Source organism: Cydia amplana, chromosome 5, assembly GCF_948474715.1.
Source record: "Cydia amplana chromosome 5, ilCydAmpl1.1, whole genome shotgun sequence".
NCBI lineage: Eukaryota > Metazoa > Arthropoda > Insecta > Lepidoptera > Tortricidae > Cydia > Cydia amplana.
In genome coordinates, this window is record NC_086073.1 from 21,104,487 (window position 1) to 21,114,297 (window position 9,811).

At 40.4% G+C, this 9,811-nt stretch overlaps 1 long non-coding RNA gene across 1 annotated transcript; it reads left to right on the forward strand.

The window, feature by feature from the left end:
• The first annotated feature begins 5,335 nt into the window (after positions 1-5,335).
• Positions 5,336-6,694, forward strand: LOC134648547 (uncharacterized). The gene is made up of 2 exons (XR_010096903.1): positions 5,336-5,422; positions 6,567-6,694. It is a non-coding gene; the product is annotated as an uncharacterized LOC134648547 (long non-coding RNA).
• The last annotated feature ends 3,117 nt before the right edge of the window (positions 6,695-9,811 follow it).

Below are 9,811 nucleotides of genomic sequence, written 5' to 3' on the forward strand. Positions count from 1 at the left end.
CGAAAAATGAAAAAACAATAAACATATTAAAAATAAATTTTAGCTTTAACTAGTAGGTACCCATGCAGTGAGCATAAGCATGGAGGTTGTGGGTTGTGGGTTCGAGCTCGAAACCCGGCTAGTACCAATGAGTTTCTATAATATTTGAATATTACTCATATATATTTTTAATGTTTGAATATTATTAATAAGACCTACTGTACACACAAAGCAAGGAAATAAATGAAATGAAATGAAATGTTAGAGGAAGTTCATAAGGTATGCCTATACCTATAAAGTGTGTTCAATTTGCTGTGAAACCTTAGTCTAATAGTCTAATCTAAACCAATATTATATTAAGTGTCTACATATGGTGCAAGTATTAAGATGTTTCATTCCAATTACCCGTCATCAACTTCAAATTTTGTAAACATTGTCGTTTTTGAGCTTGAATCGCCTCGTGCTGATTTTTTACAAGTGTAAAATTGTTCGTCATGCGGAAAAGTAACTCCCGCACGCCGGTTTTGTAAGGTTTCACCATGTTTCTCCCGTTCATCACAAAAAACAACGAATATTTTAAACGATTTTGACAAACGCGTACCATAGTGAATGACATTTACTGACTGCTAAAAAACATTGCCATATATAGTTTTTAAATTAGCTGTCAAATTATTGCGCTGCAGACTTTCTTTGGTCTTACTCTATAGGTAATGTACCCAGAGAGAAAAAAGCGGCCAAGTGCGAGTCGGACTCGCCCATGAAGGGTTCCGTATTTAAGGGATTTATGACGTATTAAAAAAAACTACTTACTAGATCTCGTTCAAACCAATTTTCGGTGGGAGTTTACATGGTAATGTACATCTTATTTTTAGGGTTCCATACCCAAAGGGTAAAAACGGGACCCTATTACTAAGACTCCGCTGTCCGTCCGTCCGTCCGTCCGTCTGTCCGTCCGTCCGTCCGTCCGTCCGTCCGTCTGTCACCAGGCTGTATCTCACGAACCGTGATAGCTAGACAGTTGAAATTTTCACAGATGATGTATTTCTGTTGCCGATATAACAACAAATACTAAAAACAGAATAAAATAAAGATTTAAGTGGGGCTCCCATACTAGTGTTGAGTCGCTCACTCGTGAGGCACCTCATTTGTACCACTCATTTTGTTAATTTGTCGCAGTACTTCGTACCGCAAAAATGTCTTACTTCACTCCTCTATTCATTTTACTCATTTTCTCGCGCGCATCACAAACACCTCTTGCCACACAAATCATTCACACACTTCAAATTTCAAAAAAACTCTTATCCGTTCAAATTCACTCGCGAGTCTCGCGACCGTCAAAACTCATACACTTCTCACAACTCGCAACAGGGTCCCTGGATCGCGCGAGGCGCTAGGTGCTCGCCTGCTCGCCGACATTCAAAACTCAAATGTCTCAAATGAAGAAACGAGTAATGGTTCACACTGTCAACTGCCGAACTACAAACCTTATTGCAACGACAAAAGTTCCACCGAGAAATGCGTTGAGTTTGTACCACTCACCGCCTCTCTGTAACATGAACCCCTCAAAAATCCTTTCAAAATGAAACAATGAATTAGAAATACCCAATAAGGGAGTGAGACCGACACGCGACGTACTTCAATATCGCTTCGCGTCACCAGCGAAAATACGTTAACAATTAAACACGAAAGACAACAAGCGTAAGCGCTGCAAGCTTTCATACATCTTAAAAAAATTGTCGCTGTTGGAATTAATGGAATAGTTGAAGCTGAAAATATGCTAGTACCTCACCTCATTTGAAGTAAGACATTGTAACACCTCATTTTAGAAAATGAGGTGCTCATACAAACTCATTTTAAATTGATGTCCTACCCATCACTATCCCATACAACAAACGTGATTTTTGACCGAAGTTAAGCAACGTCGGGCGGGGTCAGTATTTGGATGGGATGGGTGACCGTTTTTTTGCTTGTTTTTTTTGTTTGTTTTGCTCTATTTTTTGTTGATGGTGCGGAACCCTCCGTGCGCGAGTCCGACTCGCACTTGGCCGGTTTTTTTTTTTAGTTTTATCATTCTGTTATTTTAGAAGTTACAGGGGGGACACACATTTTACCACTTTGGAAGTGTCTGTCGCGCAAACTATTCAGTTTATAAAAAAAATGATATTAGAAACCTCAATATCATTTTTAAAGACCTATCCATAGATACCCCACACGTATGGGTTTGATGAAAAAAAATTTTTTGAGTTTCAGTTCTAAGTATGGGGAACCCCCAAAATTTATTGTTTTTTTCTATTTTTGTGTGAAAATCTTAATGCGGTCCACACAATACATCTACTTACCAAGTTTAAATAGTATAGTTCTTATAGTTTCGGAAAAAAGTAGCTGTGACATACGGACGGACAGACAGACGGACAGACGGACGGACAGACAGACAGACAGACAGACAGACATGACGAATCCATAAGGGTTCCGTTTTTTGCCATTTGGCTACGGAACCCTAAAAATGAGGACTACGTATGTATGAAGAAGCGGTCAGTCACGTAATAGCGTCCCCTTTTCGTAGTTTATGTAGCCTTCTATAAATCTTAGCACATGCTTACATGGCCGAACTATTCGCTGTAATAACTCGAGGGACGGTATTCCACCCGGACATTCCTGCGCGTCAGGCAAGGAAGGCATTTGTTGCGCTTCCTAAAGGTTACATTCGGATTGAGGCTGCACCAGCGTTACTACTGCAACGTCAAAAATAATACTTTGAGGATATTTCCATTAAATACTAATACCTTATCGCTTTTACCGGGATTGAAACCCGGGACCACCGGCTTCGTAGGCAGGGTCACTACTATACCCACTAGGCCAGACCTCTACAACAGTGCCCTGCGGCGTTGCTGTGATCACAATCCAAATACTAACTATAATTGCACTGCGTAACGCAATGCCTAGCAACTAAACCTACCGATCAATCTATATTGATTAGATTAGATTTCTTTATTCCACGATAAAAATTACACTAATATAAATTTGCATCAATGTCAAAATTATGTTTATCTTCTTAATCATGATTTAAAGGTGTCTTTCGTATTTCAACTGTATCTGCATTACTGTTGCGATATTACTGCTGCGGTCTTGACTCCGGTGCTAACTGTCAATTTGCTTGATAAAATGAGAACGGATAGGACTTAGGTACTTATCGCGGCAATAATGGGGCAGTGAACGTCACAACAGAAGAGCATCACTGTAATAGGACTCGCTCTCATTATTAACTAATTATTACCTTATCGTATGAGACTAATTTTAATTCTTGATCGTCATTTATAATTCCGTAAAAAATTATATTACCTATTTATTCCGTGACACGGTAATTTCGAAAATGTGACCTTCAGTAATTAACTGTATCAAATCCATTGTTGTCAAGTACCTAACATACATAATCCTTAACTGGCAAATTATTTCAAGGACTTTTCTAATTTTATATATTGTAAATTTGATACAGTAATTTGTTTAATTACGATATCAGAGAACAAATTGCATGTATTGAAGATTTTCTAATTTGGCTATGGTCAGTGGTAAAAGCGTATCGCGTGGTATAAAAGGACGACAGTAGTCACATAGAAGCATCCATCAGCGCGGCTTTGGTCTGCTTGTGGTGTTGATAGCTGAGTCTCTCCAGCGCGCCCTCCCCGCCGCCGCCGCTACCGCCGCCGCCGCCATGTCGCCGCTCGCCTGCTCGCTGCTCGCGCTCGCCGCGCTGCTCGTCGCCGCCGACGCTCAAGGCAACGATTGCGTCACAAAGACAATTGGTAAGTACATGCATCTTACTTTAATTTGCTTTTTTACATAAATGATATCATTTAAGTAAGTTTCTGTTTCTTAGTTAAATTAAAGATTTTTTGGGTTAGATTAGTCATATATTCTATTACTTACAGTAGAATCCGCTTATAATGACATCGAAGGGAAGTGACAAACACGTCATACTAAGCGGATGTCATATAAAGCAATAGTTGTACAACTGCTTATTTTTGTTAAGTTTTCCAAATTAATCTCAAATTCCTTTGTGAGAGATCAGTTTTATTAGACTTGTAACAAATATCAACTTGTCACTGAGAATCAAATCTAAAATACCTTACATCCCACGAACACACCAAACGTCCTCGCAGGGAAAGACGTGGTGACGGCTACGAAAACCAGCGAATGTGTCAGTATAACCGGACATAATTTGTATGTATTTAATTATTTGTACATATTATATATATATTGTGCTTGTTTGCCATTCATCCATGTTATCGGTAAAAAAAATGTTACCGAGCATTTGCAAGTTAAAAAAAAACACCCTTTTTCCAAGCTATCGTGTTTTTAGTGTGGTACTAAAACTCGTTAGCAACTAAAAACAGAACTATCTAATGCCGTTGAATATAATATTATATTCGTGAACCGATTTCGGTGGACTATAAAGATCATATACTCGGTCAAGCAAATCTTGTCAGTAGAAAAGGCGGCAAATTTGAAAACCACTCAGGCACTATAGAGATTGTCTCCCAGCGGTTTTATGATCCTATTTATATATCTAATAACATACTAGAAGCTTATGCGGATTGACCTGAAAATTACCTATTTTGATTTTTTTAACTTTAAGGCATTTCTTCTGGCAAATACCTACATTTTGATGCATAATTTCCACAATGTTGACCAGATTTTTATTTTTTTTGGTATATATGTATGGCTTGAAACGTTATCTTTAATGTTCTAGTACATTGCTTTAACGTGCGAAATTTGGTTTGGTTATGAAACCCAAATAATCGAATATTTTTTTACATTATTTTGATTTCTTTGTAAATTGCTCTTAAACTGTTGTATATTTTGGTACACATATAAATTAAACATATATTTAATTGGCATTTAATACCCCATGCGTGTATGTGGAATGCATATTTTGGGTGCAATATTCGCAACGAGGCGGGAGTCATTTTCATGACGTCATTCCGCTGAAGTAGATGGCCGGCGCCGCTGTCTCCCGGCAGTTTTGGAGACCCAATACCATGCCCAAAAACATACTAAAAGTTGGTAGTGGTTTCCGGATCTGAACTATCTCTTCGACCGTTTCCCATAAGGCATAGTACTATTAAGAAAATAGAATTTCAACAAAATTTTTGTATTTTGTGGTGTTTATCCCGACCCTGATCAGTTCGTGGCGTCCGACACTTCATTTTCTATAAAAATCACACGTCATCGAAAACGAAGTGTTAGATGCGTCAGCCCCGACCCAGACCTTTCTGGCGTGAGTCATCCGTAATGGAATGGCATACTATTTTGTGATGTCCATTTATTTTTATTTTAGTGTAAGTACTTACCTACTTAATTTCAATTCACAGGTCGATCAACTAACTACGTACAACCTCTAACTCCGGAAGATTTACCCTCCGGGCGTTCGGAAATCCAATTCAATGTAAGAGATTTAATTAAACTAAATTCAATATACGCGATATAATCCGTTTATAATAGTTTTATTTCATGAGTAACTATCGCGGTAACCGAAGAAAATATTAAGAGATTTAATGTTTTATCATTTATGTTATTCATTTTTATTTGGTTTCCACCAATTGTTTGATGATTTGTTAACTAGGTGATTAATGAATTATTAGTTTAAAAAAAAGTTAGGTACCTATTTTCTGGCATGTGTACCTTTAAGGCTTTAATTTTTCAATGGAGAGAGTCTCCATACATCGAACTAGGGCTTGAAAACCGTTTTCGTTCATTCACCCGTGAACGAGATACCAATTTATGTCATGTTTGTCTCTTGATATTGTCTTCGGTTAACGCGATACTACTCATGAAATAAAACTATGGAATCGGATTGAAAACAGTTGTAATTTATGACTATCCTTAATACGTGTGTGCATACCCTGGCGCCGTCCCATCTTCCAGGGACCTCTTCTAGGGCTGGCGCTGCTGCCGATGCGGCCGAGCATCTCAAGCGGCGCAAATATGCAGCCATAGACAGCGGCTGCATGTTTGAGCCGTTTGCGGTGGAGACGCTTGGGCCGTGGGGTCAAGGCGCGCACAGCGTTTATAAGGAGTTGGCCAAGCGCCTTATAGACGCAACGGGTGACCGAAAGGCTGGAGCTTACCTCGCCCAACGCATTGGCATTGCCGTTCAGCGCGGCAACGCCGCCAGTCTTCTGGGCACCCTCCCGAACGGCACAGATCTGGGGCCAATTTTCTATTTTTAGATAGGTAGTTTTAGTCTAGTTCGTTTAGTTCTTAGTTAAAATTTTTGTTAGTTTTAATTTGTTTTCATGTCAATAAAGTCTACATTCATAGATAAACAAATGAAACCAAATTAAATCCACTAGCCTTATGAACCACTTTTTGCATGTACAACCAGCCTTAAAATTTGTAGTTTATTATGGTTCATTATTTTCATATGTGGCTAGTTTTTCACATTGTAGTTCTTCCTCAGTCACCCGCTAAATACGCTGTAAAGGGTTCGCAACATCGGGATGTATTATAAATTAATTTAAATTAGGTATAAGGGATATCTTCCAGCTCACCTTCGAGTTAATGAGTGGAAAATTCTATTGTCGTTCCAGAATTATTGCCCCGCACCAATGCATGTCGTTGGTGAAACGATAACGGTCTGCAATAAAACCCCACGCCAACGTCCTCCAGAAATCATCGACCCGCCTTATACGCAGATCACACCAGTGGATGTCCAGTGTTATGATCCCGCCGGGTGCACTGCGGACCCTATTGTCGAGTACTGCGGCTATTGACAGACGACCCTTCATATCCACCATTGAACTATGTACATCGCGCGTTACCATCTCATTCATGTGTACAAGGTCTGTGAGTTTTCATTTGACTATAAGAAGTTGGTTGGAAGATCCGCCAGATAGCCAGCTTTTAATTAGTCTGAATTAATATCGCAACTACGCAAAAGTCTTTAATTCCGTTTGATTATTGTATTCAAATTTATAACATTATACATATTTATCAATAGTATTTATCCATTCTTATTTGATTAAAAAGTTCATGGCATTTATAGAGTTTTTTTTAAAGATCATTATCCTACCTATATAATATGTACTGAAGCGGTTAAGGTTGGGAGGTTTAAATTAAAGTCCCAAACGCTTTATAACAAATAAATTTATTTAAAAAAACAACCCGAGCGGTGGTCGTGGTAGTGGTCCGTTAAATTTTAAATTAGCCTGTCTGATTTCACTGACGTAGGTGGGTACTCCCCTGACGTGGCAAGGTGGTCGTGCGAGCCCTGTGTTCGGACGACGGGAAGTCTCGGGAAGCGCCGAGGTCAGCTGGTGCGTGAAGCCGGGAAGCCTCTGGAGGGCCTCCTACTCTGCGGTCGGATCAGCAGGTCCCCCCTGCCGCCGTAGTTTTTAAGCCGTCTAATTGCACCCTGGAATGTACATCGTCCAGCTTTATGTCCACGTATTAATTGGCCGCTCGGTATGAACCCCAACGATGACGCTTAGCAAGCAAGGGAGTAGCAAAAAGTAGATGGTGGGTGTTCATAACCAGAACGGAGTTACAGCGGTTAAGTGATATGGCAAGTAGGTACCAAAAGCAGAGTGCAAGATTATGAAATTAAATTACAATAATGGGGATCAACTAAAATGATAAAAATGCAATAAACTAAGCTTGTGAGCTAAGGCTATTAATAATCTGAAGTTAAATAACACGCTGGGCAAAATGTATGAGACGCCATGTTATAACGGTACTTTTACCGTTACGCCGCGACGCGGCGGCTAACAACACTTACTAGAGAGGAATTATTTTAAAATACATGACACAGGCAAGGCACAATTAACACTAGGTACTGAAAATAAGCGTTTTAGCACAATAGAATTTAGCACCCTAGATTCTTAAAACTAAGAAACGTTCAACACTTACCCAAACGGGGTGCAGGACGGGTAGTAACTAACTAGTACTTAACATCATTTGCTTATAGCAAATTTTAAAGATTTAGTTAAACTTGGCTAGCATTGCCGATTTAGAAAATGTTATTAAATTTAGACTTGCGCCGGCGCGTGAGAGGACACGGCACACGGCCGTGAACGCGACCGGCAGCGTCTAATCCTAATGACGATCGAGCGCAGAGTGGGGCGCGGAGTGATGGCCGGTGGTATAAGTAGGGTAAAACTAGTGTCCGACCGAAGGTTCGGTTTCGGTTTCGGTTTCGGCCAGTTGAAGCGGTTAAGGTTGGGAGGTTTAAATTAAAGTCCCAAACGCTTTATAACAAATAAATTTATTAAAAAAATAACCCGAGCGGTGGTCGTGGTAGTGGTCCGTTAAATTTTAAATTAGCCTGTCTGATTTCACTGACGTAGGTGGGTACTCCCCTGACGTGGCAAGGTGGTCGTGCGAGCCCTGTGTTCGGACGCCGGGACGTCTCGGGAAGCGCCGAGGTCAGCTGGTGCGTGAAGCCGGGAAGCCTCTGGAGGGCCTCCTACTCTGCGGTCGGATCAGCAGGTCCCCCCTGCCGCCGTAGTTTTAAGCCGTCTAATTGCACCCTGGAATGTACATCGTCCAGCTTTATGTCCACGTATTAATTGGCCGCTCGGTATGAACCCCAACGATGACGCTAAGCAAGCAAGGGAGTAGCAAAAAGTAGATGGTGGGTGTTCATAACCAGAACGGAGTTACAGCGGTTAAGTGATATGGCAAGTAGGTACCAAAAGCAGAGTGCAAGATTATGAAATTAAATTACAATAATGGGGATCAACTAAAATGATAAAAATGCAATAAACTAAGCTTGTGAGCTAAGGCTATTAATAATCTGAAGTTAAATAACACGCTGGGCAAAATGTATGAGACGCCATGTTATAACGGTACTTTTACCGTTACGCCGCGACGCGGCGGCTAACAACACTTACTAGAGAGGAATTATTTTAAAATACATGACACAGGCAAGGCACAATTAACACTAGGTACTGAAAATAAGCGTTTTAGCACAATAGAATTTAGCACACTAGATTCTTAAAACTAAGTAACGTTCAACACTTACCCAAACGGGGTGCGGGACGGGTAGTAATTAACTAGTATTGAAATCATTTGCTTATAGCAAATTTTAAAGATTTAGCTACACTTGGCTAGCATTGCCGATTTAAAAAATATTATTTAGACTTGCGCCGGCGCGTGAGAGGACACGGCACACGGCCGTGAACGCGACCGGTAGCGTCTATCCCTAAAGACGATCGAGCGCAGAGTGGCGCGCGGAGTGATGGCCGGTGGTATAAGAAGGGTAAAACTGCTGACATCGCCGTTCGGCGGAAAGTACAGTCGCGCACAGAAATGTTATGTTAATTTCTTAATTTCACATTATTTTAAATAATACTTTTGATTTAGATGCCTATAGTAACGTGCATCGTTACACAGTTTCGGCCAAAAAATCATGTTTCGGCTGTAGTTTCGGTTTCGGCCAAAAAACGGCCGAACCTTTCGGCCGGGCCGAAACTTACGAAATGGTACTTCGGACAAAGACCAAAAGTTGGGGAATAAGTAGGACAACAATATTAATACCTACATATACTGATTCATGTATATTAGGTACAGGCATTAATTGGTTTATTATAAAACACAATTCCACTAATGAGGGCGCCACTGGACGGTTGACGCAGTCTTAAGAGTCTGTCAATACCTATAAGTGAATGAGATAGCACTGTCGCATGTTACTGGGCCCTGGGCAAGATAATAATAAGAAAACTAGCATTACTTTTTACCTCAATTTACCATTGGTTTGTGTTCCACATGTCCTCTACTTCAGCTTAGCCTTTGGCCTCGCTGCGCCATGCTCGGCCTGCGGTCTCGCTTTTGAATA